The sequence below is a fragment of the Pelophylax lessonae genome (genome assembly GCF_965119305.1).
Source record: "Pelophylax lessonae genome assembly, chromosome: 7".
Taxonomy (NCBI): Eukaryota; Metazoa; Chordata; class Amphibia; order Anura; family Ranidae; genus Pelophylax; species Pelophylax lessonae.
The window spans coordinates 161,674,604-161,695,824 of record NC_138774.1 but is presented as its reverse complement, the minus strand read 5'-3'; positions in this window follow the sequence as shown (position 1 = coordinate 161,695,824).

The window sequence follows — 21,221 nt, the reverse complement described above, 5'->3', positions numbered from 1 at the left end:
GCTTTCAGAGTTTGTTAAAGACCCCCAAACCATATATTTTCTGAAAGCACATGACCTGTAGAAAAAAAAAGGTGCTACTGATTTTAACACCTGGTGATATTTGCGCAAATGTTTATCAAAACAATATATTTGCTACAAATTCTCTAAAATCATTTATAGCAGATATAAACAAAGCCAATTTTAGAAAATTCCTGCTACATTTCTAATAAATATAAAATCTTAACCTGTATTGAGTTAACAAATACCAAATATTTGTAATTTTTAAATTAAGTCTTTTTGCAAAATTGTGAAAATTGAACGTAGGCAAAAATGTAAATAACCACATTTCGCTAAAAATTGGAAGGTTTTCATTGTTTCCTTACAGCTTTCAGAGTTTGTTAAAGACCCCCCAAACCATATATTTTCTTAAATCGTAGGACAAGTAGAATAAAAGTAATTTTATTGATTTTTAAGGCCCTGCAATAATTATGCAAATGTTTACCAAAACAATTATTTTGCTAAAATTACATTAAAATAACAATTAGCAGATACAAACACAGCAAATTTGACAAAACTCCTGCTAAATTCCTTCTAAATATAAAAGCTTAACCTGTATTGAGATAATAAATAACAAATATTTGTAAATATTAAATTGCAACTTGTTGCGAAATGGTGAAAACTGAATGCACACAAAACTATAAATAACCAAATGTCTCTAAAAATCTGGAGGCTTTCATTTTTTACTTTCAGCTTTCGAAGTTTTTAAAAAGACCCCCCAAACTATACATTTTCTGAAAGCAAAGGGCCAGTAGAATAAATGGAAGGTGCTACTGATTTTTAATGCCCTGCGATAATTGTGCAAATGTTTACCAAAACAATATTTTCGCTAGAAATGCACTAAAATCATTATTAGCAGATACAAACACAGCAAATTTTACAAAAATGCTTGCTAAGTTCCTTCTAAATATAAAAGATAAACCTGTATTGAGTTAATAAATAACAATTATTTGTAAATTTTAAATTGCCCCTTTTTGAGAAATAGTGAAAATGGGACATATGCAAAAATTTCTCTAAATATCTGGAGGTTTTCCTTTTTAACTTACAGCTTTCAGTTTGTAAAAGACCCCCCAAACCATATTTTTTTCTGAAAGCACATGGCCAGTAGAATAAAAAGAAGGCACTACTGAGTCTTAAAGCACTGCGATATTTGCGCGAATGTTTATCAAACCAATATTTTCGCTAAAAATACACTAAAATCATTAATTTGATGGATTCATACTTGACAAAATGTACACAATTATTGCTAAATTCCTACTTAATATAAAAGTTAAACCTATATTGAGTTAAAAAAAATATAAAATATGTGTACAGTTTAAATTGCACCTTTTTGTGAAATAATAAAAACTGAAGGTACGCAAAACTGTAAATAAAAACAATTTACTTCGGGGGTTACCATTTTTCACTTACAGCTTTTAGAATTTGAAAAGGCCCCTCAGACCATACATTTTCTGAAAGCACATGACCTGTAGAATACAAAAAGTGCTCCTGATTTTTTAGGCCCCGCAATAATTGCGCAAATGTTCATCATATCGCTATTTTCCCTAAAAATACACTAAAATCATTAATAGTGCACATAAACACAAAATAACTTACAAAATTCCTGCTAAATTACTACTAAAGCATTGTTCACATGTGGCATACTAAAGTGTATGCCCATGGAGGGCCATGTTTACCCACACGGAGATGCACAGGTGTTCCATGCATCCCCATACAGGCAGTCCCATTAATGTCAATTGGGATGCAACGGCTGAACAGGCATAGCTGCTGTTCCCAATCTGACATCTATGTGGGTGTGGGTGCACGACCCCGAACGCAGACAGTGTGAGCTCAGGGACATGCACGTGGACCTACAAGGATGTCAATTTGGGAGCAACGGCTCTCTTTGTGCAGTTGCTACATCCCAAATGACATCAATGGGACAGACTGCAAAGAGATGCACGGAACACCTGTGCAACCCTGTAAAGGTACGCTGTGTATGCCTGGTGTGAACAGGGCCTTAGGCCCCTTTCACATAAGCAGACCAATCTGTCTGCCTGTCCATTTTTCAGACGGGCCCAATCAGACCACTCATTGTTTTCTATGGGAAGGTTGATGTAAATGGACATGTGTGTGGGTGTTACACCCGCCTGCATCTGATCCAATGTGGTCCACTAAAAACAGACAGATTGGATCGGATTCTTTCATTTGTGACTTCGGCAGGTAGGTCAAAGACTCTCAAATGAGCGTAGGGAGATAGATTCATATTGTAATTCATATGAGTGTAGGGAGATTCATAGTGAATTCATAGTGTAATTCAGTTTTTATTATTAAAAAAACCATATAAAAGCCAAGTGCGCACTTACAAAACCCTCCTCTTGCATGTGAGCATGTAATGACGCCGTTCTGGAATTCATAAGTCACAGTTTACGTTCCAAAGAGCGGATGTGACGTAACCAGAAGTATCCACCTGCTTAATGTATTTCGCTCCACCCAGGAAGCGTCCTCAGAAGCTGGGGGATTCTGGTATCTGATTCTATATTTATATGGTTTGCACTTCCTACTACACCCATCACTACTTCCTCCTTTACCTATTACACCTATACTTACTCCTTCCTGTTTGCTTGATTATTTCCCTCCCATCTGCAGTCACTTCCTCCCCCACACTGCTTGACTACATTGTATGGATTTTCTTTTGTATCACTATTAGTTATTTCTATGACTCTACCTTACTACCCTTTTCCCACTTACTTAAAAGCCAGCTAATCAGAATAAAAAGGAATTGTACAAGACAAAGAGATTTTGAATCCCGAGCAGATACGATTATAAATTGATTCACAGAGAAAGTGTATAAGGCACATAAATTGGAAAAAATAAAGCAACAAGTACAAAACATGGACAGAGAACAATTGTTACACCCCAAACAGATACAAACAAAGGATTACAGCATAGCATTTAATACGTAATGCAATAGACAGTACGAACCGATAGAAAAAGCATTTAAAAAACATTGGCCAATACTATGTAGAGATCCTATACTACAGAAAATCCCCCCTAAAGGCCCCAAATTCATATATAAAAAACCATCAGTATTAAAGAATAGGCTAATCAAAAGTATCCCGGACGTACCATTCAAAACCGTTACATTTTAGATCAGATTGGATTTTACAAATGCGGAAGATGCATGGCATGTAAGACATGCAAAAGAAAAAAAAAAACAACATAAAAATCACACAGTTTAAATCTAATAGTATGGGAGAGACATTTTAAAAAATTAAAACATGTACCACGCACGTTACCTATCTGTTAGAATGTACGTGCAGGTTACAGTACGTGGGTAGAACTACCCAAGGATTGAATGTCAGATTAAGAGAACACATAGGCAATGTTAAAAAAAGGTTTTAAATGCTATAGCGTGTCAGAACATTTTAGGAAACATCACAATAAAGATCCAAAAGACCTGAAAATGTGTGCAATAGATAGAATTGATGATCAATGGTGGGGGGTTCATAAAAAAACAGACCATTTTACAAAGTGAAACATTTTGGATCCACAGGCTCATTACAATGATGCCTGTGGGTCTAAATGTTGAAATAGATATAAATTGTTTCATACACAATTATTAGGGAATAGAAACCAAAATTCTTAATAAGAAATATGAAATAAAACATCTATGAACATCTAAAAGAGTAAGAACAATGGATAAACAAGGGGAGATTTTATATATTTTCATTGGGAAAAGTTCTAAGAATCACATGCATATTCATATGTACTATACATGAGCGCTTTCACTTGTATTTTTTTGTAAATTAATTTTTATTAGAGGGCATTTAAACACATGGTTGAAATGGAGAGCACTGTGTAGCTGCCTTTTTGTTACATGTGGAACTCTGAGAAGGAGTGATATAAAGCAGTGCCTAATCCCAGGAGGGAAGAAAGGTGACCAGTCCAGAAGGAATTGCAGGAGTTGTAAAGAGAAGCCTGTAATATTTGTCTGTGAGGTGAACAGGTTTTTCACCTGGTGTTGGCGTGCACTCTTATTTAGAAAGAGGACTATTGATTGAAGAGCACAGTAGTGGATTAACTGATATATATATATATGGGCATTGTTTATTATTGTATTCCTTGAATTTTGGATCTAAATACTGTTCAGCAGCGTTGCACTATCTTGGTTATTTTTTATTCTTTAACTATATTGCCTGATGTAATTGGCTGACTGTATGGTCAGGAAGGTATTCTGCCAAGGTGCCTAGGCACTCCTCCATGATAATTTGTATCCAAAGTGTTAATTTCTACATAAATGTTATGGCAGTTTAACACAATAGTTCAACTAAGGCACACACAAGAAAGTATCTAGGAACAACGATGCTCAATTCCATGGGTCCCGGCACAAGGGGGAGTGGCTTGGAGAGGACGAGATGTGAGGACGTGTGAGAAGGAGCTCCCGCTAACCCCTCTCCCGGACCTATCCGACACGGCACAGCTATAGCGGCATGCTAACGATTAACCCGGCCAAGAACCGCCCAGTGACTCGCTCAACCAGCGAACGACCAGCGGCGGACAGGCGCCAGCCACAGAGGAAGTCGGACGGCGGTATTCAGCGATACTTTCAAAATCATCCGCCCGGAGCACCTGAAACAAAGATGGCGGCGGCGCGTGGGGGTTCACAGTCCAAACAGAGCGTGCAGCAGCGAGCAGAGAAAGGGGAAAAGCTGCCGGAAGAGAGCCCAGCAAACCCTGTGGCGATGGGGAGAGAAGCCGAAGCAGACCTCGGTAACCAGCAGGAGAGTAGTAACCCAGAAATTAAGGACTTACTGAAAGCTCTGCCGACAAAAACAGAGATCGAAGCTCTGATTATGAGGATTGAGGAAACACACCGGCGAGACATACAGGAGCTCCGTAAGGATATGATCCAATTGACCAACAAAGTTACCTCAAACTAAGCGGAAACTATACGTGTAAAAGATCAAGTGGCTGATATAAAGAGAACTACAGAGACACTTCTAGAGCTCACTACTAATATGCAGCTTCGTATTGAGGACTCAGAAGACCGGAGCAGCAGAGGGAATTTAAAGCTGAGAGGTGTACCAGAAGTGGAAGGGGAAAACCTGCAGGAGAAGGTGAGAGACATTTTTTCAAAAGTACTTGCCCCTACCTCCCACCCTGCGGCCCCTTTGGAAATAGACAGGGTCCACAGAGTAACAGGGTACAGACATATAGACCCTAGCAGACCTTGTGACATTGTATGCAAGATCCATCACTATACACAAAAAGAGGAGATCCTTCGCAAAGCCTGGGATATAGGCATAATCGAAATCGCAGGGTCTAAAATAAAAATACTCCCGGACTTGTCTAAAAATACTTTATATCGCAGATCACTACTACGGCCAGTGTTGGACAGAGCCAAGCAGCAAGGTTTTAGATATAGATGGGGTTACCCGCTGGCGGTAACCTTTTTCAAAGAAAGAGACATGTTTGTTTTGCGCACCCCGACAGATCTACCCAGTTTATTTGATTTTCTTGGTACTGAACCTGTCCGGGTGGAGGACTGGTGTGCAATTGACCCTAGGAAAATGGGGTATTCAAACTGGAACCCCCTCAAAGGGGGGATGAATGGAAATAGAAATAGAAAAGCACAGATCCAAGAAGCTTGAGAGACTGGAGGATCAAATTGAAGGAAAAAGCGGAAATGAAGAAATGATGTAGGACTATTAGCACAGGGACCTTTTTTTTTTTTTTTTTTGCTCCTTCCCCCTTTTTTTTTTTTTTTTTTTTATTTGTTTCCCCCCTTCCCCCACCTGAGTCTCTTTTCTTTTTTTTTTTATATAAACCCCTTCCTATGGTAGGGAGCAAGAGACATTTTCCCCTTCACACCCTCGTATAAAATTTATTCTCAGTGAATTTGATACATATTTTATTTATAAGGAGACATTTGAAAAAGAGGGTTTTTTTTTTTTTTTTTTTTTGTTTTTTTTTCTTTTTTGCACTTATTTCAATAGAGCACAAGAGTCACGAATCACGAGTGTGGAGAGATGTAGGGGGTCCTTATGGGATATGAAGGGCCTGTGTTTTAGTTTGTTGTATAATCTTTTTTTTTTTTTGGGGGGTGTTTCTTTGGTCTGGGTTGTGTGAAGCTACATATAAATTTCTTCTTTTTTTTTTTTTTTGGTACACAATTATTAGATTATCTTTTAATTGAAGTAGGCGGGGTAAGACAGCAGGGAGCTGCCTTCACATTTATAATATTGTAAACTGTTGTAAAATTGATTCACGAATAGCACCATGTTTTTTTTTTTTTTTTTTAATACATATGGAATACATATGCTTAAAGGACCATTTTTCGGGTCCCTAAGAGGGTGAAAGATCACGGAGAGAGAGGGAGGGTCACCCTTTTTTTTTTTTATGCCCCTGGGATAGCGGTATATTATAGATATTTTTCAGAAGGTGTGAAGGGTGGTGAAAGAATCAATTAACTACCGGTAGGTCTGAAGAACCTGTATGGGGGGAGAAGGGGTGACAGCTGAAGCATTGTGAGAGTGGAAGTGGGGTGGGGAGGAGGGAATGGGGGAAGGGGAGGGGACAGAGGAGATCGCCCCCTCTCCTTCCCTTCCCCTTCCCCCTTTCTTTTTTTTGTTTTTTTTGTTTGTTTTTGTGACCAGCATGTTAATAAACCAATAGAGGGCGTGGTAGATATCGGAAACAGTACTTGGAGTAAGGGGACATTATATTAGGGAAGAGGGGACCGGAGCAGACTGGGGGTAATATACAGACCCCTATCATTTATATATCAAATTTATTGGCTCCTATCTCTCTCTCTTTTTACTATCAAGGGCTCTGTTTTCTTTTTCCTTTTTTATTCTTCTTGGATCGTAGGCCGAACGGCCATTAAATCGCCCAAGTCAAGATTTGATTGACTGAATGATTTTAAAAAGGGGACAGAAATGGGACCCCCTTCCCCTGGTTTTTTTTTTGAGACCAGTATGTTAATAAACCAATAGAGGGCGTGGTAGGTATCGGAAACAGCATTTGGAGTGAAGGGGACATTATATTAGGGAAGAGGGGAAAAGGGGAACGGAGCAGACTGGGGGTAATACACAGACGCAAGAAAGGAGAGAGCGGCGCCAGCTTAGTATAGTACAAGTTTATTTAACACTGTTAAAATTGGTGACTCACTGTCCGAGGTTGGGTGAGACCGGTACACAAAGACTGTTAGGGTCATCCATCTTCCTCTTCCAGGATAGTGGTCATAGGAGAAGGTGGTGAGGTTCCAGAGGTATAGCCGAGCCGCTGTGGGGCTGCTAGTTGTCACTGGCCGCTGCGGAGCATGCACAACAGGGCTCCGGCTGCCGACTTCTGATCGTCAGGTGATCGCCTGACGAAGGAGCACGGATGCTCTGAACGCGTGCAACCCCTATTTTTCTCCTGCCAGGAAGTGATGTCATCAGGGATCAGAAGTCGGCAGCCGGAGCCCTGTTGTGCATGCTCCGCAGCGGCCAGTGACAACTAGCAGCCCCACAGCGGCTCGGCTATACCTCTGGAACCTCACCACCTTCTCCTATGACCACTATCCTGGAAGAGGAAGATGGATGACCCTAACAGTCTTTGTGTACCGGTGTTCCGTGAGAATTACCTACCCGTGAGAAAAACCTACCCCTCGTCACTTCCGGTTCACGGCACTGTATGGAATGCAGCGCTTACATTAAAACAGCTGTGCTGAAATACGAGTCATCTCCGCTCCTGTCCCGGTCACTTCCCTGCTCTCGGATAGTAAATATAAAAGCGGCGGCGGCTGTATGAAAACATAAATCACTGAGCCGCCAGCCGCTTTTATATTTACTTGCCGTGAGCAGGGAAGTGACCGGGACAGGAGCGGGGATGACTCGTATGTCAGCACAGCTGTTTTAGGTAAGTGCCGCGTCGGTAGGTTTTTTTCACGGTACACCGTGATCGTTTTATACTAGTGCGCATGCGCACTAGTAAGCTCCTCTGTTCTGCCATTAGGTATCCGGCGCTCTGAGCATGCGCACTGCTGCGCTGCTCAGATGCTTCTGGCCGGAAGTGACGAGGGGTAGGTAATTCTCACAGGGTAGGTAATTCTCACGGAACACCGGTCTCACCCAACCTCGGACAGTGAGTCACCAATTTTAACAGTGTTAAATAAACTTGTACTATACTAAGCTGGCGCCGCTCTCTCCTTTCTTGCATCTCTCAGGCTTCTCCACGCTTCAGCCGGCTGCCGCGGACTATAGCTTCCCTACAGTACCAAACTTTGTTACCCCCCACGCAGCCCCATAACCCCCCCCCTCCCATCCACCCACATTCCTTGTATCACCTTGGGATATTAGAAGAGCGCCATGACACCCCCCACTTTCATGGTAATACACAGACCCCTTTCACTTACATATTAAATTTATTGGCTCCCATCTCTCTCTCTTTTTACTATCAAGGGCTCTGTTTTCCTTTTTTTTTTTTTTTTTTTTTTTAGATCGGAGGCCGAACGGCCATTAAACCGCCCAAGTCAAGATTTGATTGACTGAATGATTCTAAAAAGGGGACAGAAATGGGACCCCTTTCTCCCTTTTTTTTTTCCCCTGGGGCATAAGTGCAACGTAACGCTTGTTTTTTTTTTTTTTTTCCAATTTCCCTCCTCCTCCTTTTGTTTGTGATACAGAGGGAGGATGGGAGAAAAGCTGGCCGGGAGAAGTAGATAGAGAAAAGGAATGAATTTAGACATGCCGAGAGACTATGGAGATGATCAGTGTCGGTGTTTGGGAGAGGGAAGGGAGAGTGGTATTCTCTAATCCAATCCAACCATAACCCCATTTAGGAAATAGCTCAAAGAAAAAACATAGTTTGGATGAGCTACCCAGCGTAAAGCTATTTAGTGACCTCTCTATAGTTGAGAGGCCAAGAGGGTACTTCCCCTTCTCCCCCCCTACCCTCCTCAAATTTTAATTTTTTTTTTTGGTTTTGTTTTTCTCTCTCACTTCCACTCTTCTCCTCTCGAGCAATGGAAAACATAAGAATTTTATCTATTAATGCAAAAGGCCTGAACACTCCAGAGAAAAGGAGAATCTTGCTGGACGATCTGAATAGATCTAGGGTAGATATTGCAATGGTGCAGGAGACACACTTCAGAGAGGATAAATGTCCGAAGTTGGGTAATAATTCCTTCCCCATAGTATACCACTCTACCAACTGGGAGGCAAAGTCAAGGGGTGTATCCATCCTCCTATCAAGGAACATACCTTGGAAATGTACCCAAATTTTGAGCGACCCAAATGGACGTTATCTATTTGTGAAAGGGACTATAAGAGAGACCATAGTTACATTAGCTAACATGTATGTCCCAAATGTAAAACAGGAGTGCTTCTTGAGGAGGAGCATGGATGCACTTAATGACTTCAGAGAGGGCCATTTAATAATAGGGGGGGATATGAACATACCCTTGATCCCTTCAGAAGACACATCAAGGGGCCTATCATCAATCCCGCCTAGAGTAAGAAAGCAGTTCGCTAAGATACTACAGGAGGGACAACTAATAGACGCATGGCGTATAATGCACCCAAGAGATTACTCATTCTATTCCTCTTTACATCAACAATATTCCCGCATAGATTACTTTTTAATCCCACATAATCAATTACATGCAATAAAAGACATAGTGATAGGCTCAGCAACTTGGTCAGATCATGCCCCAATCACAATAACCTACGAATTACCAGACAAAAGAGAAAGGAGAGAAACAACGTGGAGACTGAATGAAAACCTTTTACAAGACCAGGCGACTATGACAGAAGTTGAATCAGAAATGGAATTTTTTTTTTAACCAATACTACTGCAGATTCAGACCCAGGGATAATATGGGAAGCGCATAAAGCAGTTATAAGAGGTATTTTCATTAAGCATGGGGCTAGGATCAAAAAACAACGAACTAAACAACTAGAACAGTTACTCCAACTGCTAAATAAAATAGAAGCGAAACATAAACATGCACCGTCAGAGGAGGGAAAGGCAGAACTTCTGAAGATAAGAAAGGATATCAACGAACTTCTAGCCTTTAGAGTTAAAGCAGCAATTCAAAAAACTAAAAGGATTACATATGAATCAGGGGATAAATGTGGGAAGTTATTAGCAAAATCACTTAGAGACCAAAACTTGACAACTTATATTCCACATTTAGTAACTGACGCAGGACAGAAACTCACATACCCTAAACAGATAACTCAGGAATTCAAAACATACTATGAAACATTATATCATTTAAAAACCCCCATAACCCCACAATCTCAAATGGAGGAGTACGTACAAACTTCACAAATGCCCCAGCTGTCTGAAGAGGAGAGTAAGATACCTGAATCACCAATTACATCAACAGAGATAATGGAGACTATAAAAAATACGAAAGTTGGGAAGGCGCCGGGACCTGATGGGTTTACGATTCATTATTATAAGAAATTAATTCCATACCTGAAAGAATTCATGAAAGACATGTTTAACGCGTGGGGGGCAGGGAAAACAATCCCCAAAGAGACTATACATGCACATATTTCGGTAATCCCAAGGAGGGGAAAGACCCCACCTCGTGTAAAAGCTACAGACCAATCTCCCTGCTGAACATGGACTTTAAAATTTTTACAAAGATCCTAGCAGTTAGATTACAGAAATATTTGACGAAATTGATCCATCTGGATCAGGTGGGATTTGTCCCAACCCGTGAGGCGCGGGACAATACGACCAAGTTGCTGAGTCTATTACATATAATCCACCAAAATAAGATACCAACCGTACTACTTAATACTGACGCAGAGAAAGCGTTCGATAGGGTACGGTGGGAGTATATGTTTGTAGTCCTTCGTTACATAGGAATAGGAGAAAAAATGTTAAGATGGATAAAACAGAGTTACTCAACCCCCTCAGCAAAAGTAAAAGTAAACGGAATTCTTTCCACAGAGTTTTTAATTACAAACGGAACAAGACAGGGATGTCCCCTGTCTCCGCTCCTGTTTGTATTATCATTGGAACCTTTCCTGTGTAGAATCCGAATGAACCCAGACATTTCGGGTATCAAAGTGGGGAGGGACCAATATAAATTATCAGCGTACGCCGATGACGTTCTATTTTCGATTACGAATCCAGTTATATCACTTCCTAATTTACTAACCGAACTAGGGAAGTACGGAACCCAATCTAATATGAAGATAAACTTTATTAAATCCGAAACAATGGGAATAGAATTAGCAGGGACACTTCAACAACAATTAAGGGCAAATTTTAAGTTGAACTGGACAAAGACGGCCTTAAAATATCTAGGGACGTTAATTACTCCAAAAATATCACAATTGTTTAAGATGAATTTCATTCCCCTATCAAAATCCATAAATGCATTATTACAAAAGTGGAAAGGAGGAATGTATTCATGGATGGGAAGGTGCAATAAAATTAAAATGAGTGTCTTACCAAAATTCTTGTATATCTTCCAGGCACATCCCATCCACATTCCACCCCGATACTTGTCACAGATTGAAACCATGATAATGGATTTTATTTGGAAATCAAAACGCCCCAGGGTAGGGAAGAAATACTTATTTAAATTCAAAACAGATGGGGGGCTGGCAATCCCGAATATGAAGAGATATTATCATGCCGTTCAATTAGGCAGAATGATTGATTGGTGTCGCCATAGAGAATATAAGTCATGGCCGAACATAGAGCAGGCACAATGTGAGGTATCACTGAAAAGAGCCCCCTGGTGTCATAAGAACCTGCCAACAGCTATTAAGAATCACCCTATTATAGGAAACACGATCAAAATATGCGCAAAAATATTTAAACAAGACAATCTTATACGGGAGAACTCCTTACTATACCCGGTTTTGGGGAACCCCCTCTTTGAGCCAGGATGTCAAGACAGGAAATTTAAGGCTTTAGCAGAAAGAGGAATCTTTCAGATTCTTGATTTCCGCTCAGAGACAGGATGGGTGACCACAGATGAGTTAACAGATGGGTCAGGCCATTTTGGCCTAGACTCATGGAGGGCTTTTCAGTTACGCCATTTTTTGGGAACATTGAAAGCCCCCCCTCAGGGAGATAAAGATGTAACACCTTATGAAAAAATATGCAACCAAAATGGAATACTGGAACATACTATATCCAAAATGTACTCCTTGTTAATGACATCATCAGAACAGCATACATTTCCTTTCTTGAGGGAGTGGGAAAGGGAAATGGGTATTACTTTTTCACCAGAACAAGAAAATCAAATAATTAAGTCAGTATTTGCTACTTCAATGTGTGCTAGAATTCAAGAAATGAATTATAAAAATTTTTCCACGTGGTATTATACTCCGGTTAAAATGAATAAAATTTCTATAGCAAACACAGATCGATGCTGGAGATGTGGGACAGAGAGAGGCACAATGCTTCATATATTCTGGGCATGTCCTAAATTAGAAATGTATTGGGAACAGATTTTGAAGATAATACAGAAAATTACGAAAAGCTATATTCCCAAAGAACCGGCTCTATTTCTGCTCCACGTCCCTAGCATACCGATACAAAATTATAATAAATCTATTATACCACATTTAATAAATGCAGCTAGGACATGTATTCCTCTCGGGTGGAAAGAGACTGAGCCACCTAACATAATTATGTGGTTTAGGAAGGTGGAGGAAATAAATAACTTGGAAAGCTTGGTCTTTTCCGCCCGCCAACAAACTGACAAATATGAGAAGAAATGGAAACAATGGATAGATTACGTAAATTCAGGAGAAGGACAACTTTAAAATACAGAGCAAGAATTAGATATAACGGATAAATAAGTATAAGGAAAAAGTGCGGGAGATGAGGAGAGAGGGGAGAGGAAATTTAATTTTTTTTTTTTCTTCTTTGGGGAGGTGGGGAGGAGGGGAGAAAGGGAAAAGGATTGAAATGGGAGATTTGGGTTCGGTTATAGAATGCCTAAGGAAGACTATGGTCATTTTTGAGTTGAACTGAATATTTTGAAATTTGTAATTGTGAAAGTTGAAATGTTCGGTTATAGAATGTCTAAGGAAGGCTATGGTCCTTTTGAGTTGAACTGAATATTGTATAATTTGTAACTGTGAAAGTTGGAATTTATTGAATACAGTGTATATGTAACTGAACTTAAAGAAATAAAGAAATAATTTGAAAAAAAAAATTATTAGGGAATAGAAACCAAAATTCTTAATAAGAAATATGAAATAAAACATCTATGAAAATCTAAAAGAATAAGAACAATGGATAAACAAGGGGAGATTTTATATATTTTCATAGGGAAAAGTTCTAAGAATCACATGCATATTCATATGTACTATACATGAGCGCTTTCACTTGTATTTTTTTGTAAATTAATTTTATTAGAGGGCATTTAAACACATGGTTGAAATGGAGAGCACTGTGTAGCTGCCTTTTTGTTACATGTGGAACTCTGAGAAGGAGTGATATAAAGCAGTGCCTAATCCCAGGAGGGAAGAAAGGTGACCAGTCCAGCAGGAGTTGTAAAGAGAAGCCTGTAATATTTGTCTGTGAGGTGAACAGGTTTTTCACCTGGTGTTGGCGTGCACTCTTATTTAGAAAGAGGACTATTGATTGAAGAGCACAGTAGTGGATTAACTGATATATATATATGGGCATTGTTTATTATTGTATTCCTTGAATTTTGGATCTAAATACTGTTCAGCAGCGTTGCACTATCTTGGTTATTTTTTATTCTTTAACTATATTGCCTGATGTAATTGGCTGACTGTATGGTCAGGAAGGTATTCTGCCAAGGTGCCTAGGCACTCCTCCATGATAATTTGTATCCAAAGTGTTAATTTCTACATAAATGTTATGGCAGTTTAACACAATAGTTCAACTAAGGCACACACAAGAAAGTATCTAGGAACAATGATGCTCAATTCCAGACAGACTGCAACTGTACCCATACTTGTCCATCCAGGTCCTTCTTTCCCTGTCCGATTCCTACTTTCTCAACCCTTTAATATGCTTCTACCTTTCTTTATCAGAATTGGATCCTACCTAGTGGTTGGGGCAAAAACCCCCCTGTTCAGTTCGCAACAGAACATCTCGAAAAGGGAAAAAGTTCTAGTGAACATGCAAACTCTATTAAAGTCTATGGGACACGAACATGAAAAATGAAAAGTCCTAATTTTTAAGGCTTTTTATGCAAGTTATTGCCATAAAAAGTGTATGGGGACCCCGGGTACTGCCCTGGGGTACATGTATCAATGCAAAAAATGTCTTTAATACAATCCTTTTTACAGGAGCAGTGATTTTAATAATGCTTAAAATGTAACAATAAAAATGAAACATTCCTTTAAATATCGTGCCTGCAAAGTGGCGCATCTGTACGATGTATGGATCTTGCTGCAGCAATACTGAAAATTCTAAAGGAAAAAATGTCATTTAAACTTGCTCGCAGCTGTAATGTACTGTCAGCTTCTGGCAATACAGATACAAAAACATGAAAAAGCCGGCGTAGCGTCCAACGCCAAAAATTACCAGGCCACTTGCCCTCAACATGGGGAGGGTGCTTTGGACGGGCACCCCAATGTTGATGGGGACAAGGGCCTCTTCCCGACAAACCTGGGCTGTGGTTGTGGGGGTCTGTGGGTGGGGGGCTTATTGGAATCTGGAAGCCCCCTTTAACCACTTGCCAACCGCTCACTGAGCTGGTACTGCGGCAAAGTGGCTCGATATCGTCCAGCGACGTAGACCTACGTTGCTGGACTCCTCCCCTTGTGGGCGGCGCACATGTGCCGCCCGAGGCTCGCTCCCGCTGTATTCATTCACAGGGGAGGAGCGGCGGTGATCACCGCCGATCTTCCCTGATCGTCGGGGATCAAGTGTGGAGATCCGCCCGCTTGTGTAAACAAAGCGGGCGGATCTCCTAAGTGACAAACAGTGACAGATTGCAGGATTCAGCATAGCTGAACCTGCGATATGTGCCTATGTCACACAGTACCCTCCCCCCACACACGTTAGTAAGCACCAGGCATACATTAACCCCTTGATCACCAATAAAAGTTAGCCCCTTCCCTGCCAGTGTCATTTTTACAGTAACAGTGCATATTTAAAGCACTGATTACTGTAGAAATGCCACTGGTACCCCCAAAAGTGTCAAAAATGTCAGTCAAGGGTCCGATCTGTCCACCGCAATGTCGCAGTCCCGCAAAAAAAATCGCAGATCGCCGCCAGATCGCTGCCATTACTAGTTAAAGAAAAACAATAAAAATGACATAAATTTCCCGTAGTTAGTAGCTGCAATAACTTTTGCGTTAACCAATCAAAATACACTTATTGTGATTTTTTTTACCGAAAATATGTAGCAGAAAACAAATTGGCCTAAAATGTTAAAAAAATTTGATTTTTACATTTTTTTGGGGGGGAATTTCATATAAAAAAATGTGAAAAATATTGTTATTTGTTCAAAATTGTCGATCTTTTTTTATATATAGCGCAAAAATTAAAAATCACACAGGTGATAAAATACCACCAAAAGAAAGCTCTGTTTGTGGGGAAAAAAGGACATAAATTTAAGTTGGGTACAGCATCGCACGACTGCGCAATTGTCCGTTAAAGTAACGCAGTGCCGAATCGCAAAATATGGCCTGTTCAGGAATGGGGTAAAATCTTCTGGTCTTAAAGCGGTTAAAAATGCTCTCATTGAGAATTCTTTTGTCAAAGACATGTAGCTAAATTCATTTTTGCCTAAATATATGACAAAAATTGGATATTTTTTAACTGTCAAAGTAGAAAAATATTGTTATTTTTTCAAAATTGTCGCATTTTTTTATTAATATCGCAAAAAATGAAAAGTACAGAGGTGATCAAATACCACCAAAATAAAGCTCTGTTTGTGGGGAACAAAGGACGTATATTTCATTTTGGTACGGCGTTGCATGACCGCGCAATTGTCGGTTAAAGTCACACAGTGCCGAATCGCAATAAGTGGCCTGGACGTACAGCAGGAAAATCCTCCGTTGGTAAAGTGATTAACAAGGGGGACCCCAGTTCCCAGCCCCCCCTCCCTATGTGAATTGTGGTTTATATATACTGTATATAGGCACAAGGTATTTAAAGAGATACACGCACATATACTGTAGATTAAGTTTTGTGAGTAATACGATTTTGCAGTTGGTGAAATATGTATTGTTAAAGTGTTACACTATGTCAGGTTTTTTTTCTTTTTTTTGGAGTTTCCAACACACCGTATTGTGGTGACAAGGAAAGAATCCATCTGGAGGAGAGGTTGAGACAAACAACGACAGACACGTGCGAATATTAGAAAAGGCTTTACTTGGGATATATGAGGGTAAGGGTACATATATATGCACACATTTGGATCTAATGGATATTTGATTTGATGTAAGCACAATAGAAACACATGGTATTTGTTTATTTATTTTCTAAAATAATTTTTATTTTTCAAAGATAAACAAACAGGAAAAGAGGTAAAGCACACAGTTATGACTACATGCATATCATAAAAACATATATTGATGCACACATAAACATATATTGAGCAAACATATGCACAATTGGAAATTAGTAGTGTGAGTGTCAGTATCAGACTGCTATGGATTTACACATTTTTCCCTCCAAGTTTTCCAAGATTTATCAAAGGATAAACAGGATAAAGAGTTAATAGCCAATAAACGTTCAAAGGTGTAGTTTTGTTGTACCAATATCTTTACCTCTGAAATATTTGCAGATTTAATATATGGTATTTATTGATGGCATCAGACATACACCATGTCTAGGAGGGAAACATCACAAAGAAGAGGCATCAGCATGGACATCACTGGTGTTTCTTGACCAGTTTTGGTCTTGGGAATGTTATAAATCCTTTGGAAGGACACTTTTTGGAAGAGTACATTTTGTTTATTTTTTGTTTTTACTTATATCTTTTAAAACGCAGTATGTTTGCCTTCCTTTCTCCAGTTTCTCAGAAGATTTCTCTGATTTATCAGTCTCTGGGACAAGCATCATGCTTCCTTGACAATTTCTGTGCCTGACTACCTACTTTCTCTACTCTAAAATACGCAATATCATTCTTGGTGACTTTAACATCTCTATTACTGTAATGCTAACACCCCAGCTAACTTTCAACTTCTCAAGCTAATCTCATCTTTTGACCTAACACAATGGACATTCCTACTTGCACACAGGGGCAACACCCCTTTTCTTCTCACTGAAAAGCTTATCAGTTTCATACTCACCAGCAAACTGTTATCCATAGAAACCTTTACAACTTTAACCCTTTTCTTCTCTATTCTGCTACAGACTCCCTTTTGACAAAATATTACCCTGTCCTTGTTTTCATCTTGCCTGGACACATTTGCTCTGCTCACTGCACACAGAAGTAGGCCCCAACTGCTTCAACTCTAGCAAACAGATGACACCCGAAGCCTCAAAAGACATATCCGTGCTTTAGAGTGAGTGTGGTGTACAAATAAATCCCTGCATTACTCTGCCCTGTAAAAATCTGCCCTCCTAAAATATAATTCCTCCCTCCAAGCTGCCAAACAGACCTATTTCATTATTCTCATTAACAACCTCAATTCCAGTCCTCATCAACTCTTTTTGACCTTTAACTGTCTACTTTGTCTCCCCCCCCCCCACCATCTCTATTGACTAACTTATTCACTGCAAAGGGCAATGCCAATCGTTTAAAAAACAAAATAGATTCAATCGGACCTGCTCCTAAGCCTTGTTCCCTCAAAATTACTCATTTGCTCTTTTTTATGCTGGCCAATTCATGTCTTCAATATTTTCCTTTTACTTGCATCTTCCCATCCCCTCTGCACTGGTGCCCCTTAAACTGAAAAATTCCTTTTTTTGATCCCACCAATATCAACAAATATAAGTTCAATATGCTTGTCTTGTTAATCTCCAAGAGTAGGTAAGAGTAAATGGAAGAAAAAACAATATGGTTCACTAAAGAGATACTGTATGTAGAATAATAAAGGAGAACAAAGGGGGGGGGGGATTGGCTGGCTGTGGAGCAAGATGGTCACTTAATCTGCTAGCTCCATTCAGCCTCGGGACATCCCGAAACCATCCACCCTTCACAGTAGCTCCTACCCCCTCTCTCTTACACCAGGGGAGAGCGGACACACGCGGCACCTGGACAGTATGTCCAGAAAGCAAAGCAACTACCCACACAGATCTCATTGCCTCAATTACTTTTTTACACAGCCGGTCATGCAGAGCAACCAAAAAGGTGCCAGAGCAGTGCCTCCTCCTTCTCTGCCAGAGCATGAGGACACACGGGACTCCACACACTCTCTGGAGGATATGGAAAGCACAGAGCCCACTCCAGCTCCTCTCCATTGCTCTCCTGCAGACAGAGGTAAGCGGACAGCACAGTCATCAGTGCTCTCTCCCACTAAAGCTCACTTATACAAAAAGCAGCACTGGGATGCCCCTGGAGAACTATCACACCAGAAAGGCGATCATGATTCCCTGGCTTAACACCCAGCCAGTGATCAGCCTGTCTCAGAACAAACATTGAAACATATGCTCCTTTCATTACAAAGAGACCTCCGTAATGAGCTTGGCTCCTCTATTTCATCTTTACATTCCAGAATAGATATATCTCTAGCTACCATGAGATCACTGAGGCCTATCGGCAAGCCTCTGAGGAAATTTACTTCCTGCAAGCCAAAGTGGCTGATCTTGAGGATCGTTCCAGAAGGAACAATATTAAATTTAGGGGTATCCCAGAAACCATTAGGCCTCCAGATCTGATTCACTATCTACAACAATTATTCCTCAACTCTTTCAAGCTCATATCGTCATAGATTGCACCCCCAGATATGTCATACCTAATTATCTTCCAGCTTCTGTACCGCGAGATGTCCTGGTGCGCATTCATTTCTTCCAGGTGAAAGAAAAAAATTATGGCTGTAGCTCTCTCTGCCATTAGGCTACCTGACCCTTATTCCTCTTTCGCTTTCTATACAGATATATCAGCTGCCATCGTTTAGAAGCGCAGAGAGTTTGCCCAGGTTACCGCTGTCCTCCGAGAAAAAAATATCACATACAAATGGGGTTTCCCCACCAAGTTGGTGGTGACCTTCCAAAACCAAGCAACAAATATTTTCATACCAAAGGAGGGCATCAAAAACTCTTAAAGTGGGGCCTTCTCTCTTCATCTCCGCCTAACCATGACCCACATTTTCCACAGACTCCAAGCCATGGCCGCAACACCTCCAACTCCTCTAAATAACCATGGCTGTTGCCATTGTTCTGGCTTACGCCTTTAGTTGCCCGTGTTCCTGACTGAGCAACTTAAAGTGGAGTTCCACCCGTTTTTCCAACATTATAAAAATTGCTTTTATTCCCCAAATGATCACAGCATTGGCTAAATGTAATTGTTTTCCTATCTACTTAAAGTAAATAATGTTTTATAAATGACATTCTTCATAAACTAACCTTGATTTTTCCTCAGCAGGGGGCTCCCATCTTAATTGTGGGCGTGTGAAGCCCAAATGTTACTACTTCCTACAATAGGTGCTGCTGGTTACCCAGCATGCACCTCCAAAGGAAGGTCCCACCCTGTTGTTATGGCAACACAGCTACTGCTGTGCTGGTCTCTGGTGAGAATTGAAATCACATGAATGTCTAATACATTGTTACTGTGGCTAACTTTGTTTATGTTAAACATACCTGTATCATATATATTATTACTATTATACAGGATTTATATCGTGCCAACAGTTTGCGCAGCGCTTTACAATGTGAGGGAAGACAATACAGTTACAGTACAATTCAATACAGGAGGAATCAGAGGGCCCTGCTCGTTAAAGCTTACAATCTAGAAGATAGATATATATATATATATATATATATATATATATATATATATATATATATATCTATCTATCTAAGAGATCTATCTATATATATATATATATATATATATATATATATATATATATATATATATATATATTTTAATATTTTTATATATCCATTTATTTTTTACAGTATTGCTAATTTTCACTTGCAGCTGATGAAACAGATTTTCACTTAGCCCCGGTTCACACTTCTGCGAGTGCCGGGTTTGCATGTAATGTCGGAGCGCACTGCTCCGACATTACATGCGATCAGCTGTGCGGTGCGAGTTTAGCCATACAGTTTGTATGGCTAAATTCGCATCGCACCCGGAGCAAAGACGCACAGGAGGCATTTTTGCAGCCGCATCAGGATCGGATCGCACAGCGGTTCACACTTGTGCGATCCGCTCCTGTGCGAACTGCACGATCGCACTGCGATATGCGATCAAACTGGGGGTGTCGTTAAGATTACATTGACACCCCCAGCGTATCGCATATGGCAGTGTGAACTGCCGGGGGTGCGTGTGCGATGCGGGAACAGGCTGCGAATTCGCAGCCTTCCCGCACTCGCATAAATGTGAACCGAGCCTTCACCTTTAATTCCACCGTGAATTTTAAATGTACCTTGGCGCCGCGTGAGGGGGGGCGCACATAATCCTCTATCTCCCGCAAGCATTGCCGGGACAAGGCCATCCAGCGCCCAGGGCGAAGACACCAAACTGCACCCCCCCATAAAATTTCCCCTCCAAGCGCAAATTCTCCCCTCTTAAAATCCCCCCCCTCCCAGCACAAATCTTCCCCTCCCCCAAATGTCCCCTCCTAGCATAAGTCCGCCTCCCCTCCTAGCAGAAATACCCATCAATTATCCCTACTAGCACAAATCCTCTCCCCCAAACCCCCCCTCCCCCCAAAAAAATTCCCCTTCTTGCACAAATCCCCCCTCCTAGGACAAATCCTCTTCCCCCCATCCCAAACCCCCCGAATATCCCGTCTAGCACATCCCACCATATTCCCCCGCCTAGCACTATTCCTCCCCCCAATTTTCCCCTCTAGCACAAATACCCCCAATCATCCCTACAAGCATAAATTCCCCCATCCCCATTTCTAACAGCGCCATAATTCCCCATCCTAGCACAAATCCCCCCCATCACCTCTTCTAGCACAACCCCCCCCCCCAAATCCCCTTCCTAGCACAAATCCTCCCCCCCCCCCGTCCGTCCCCCCAGCACAAATCCTCTTCCCCTTATTCCTACAGCACAAATCCCCCCTCCTAGACAGAACCTCCACCCCCCCACAATCTCCACAGCACAAATCCCCCCTCCTGGCACAAATTCT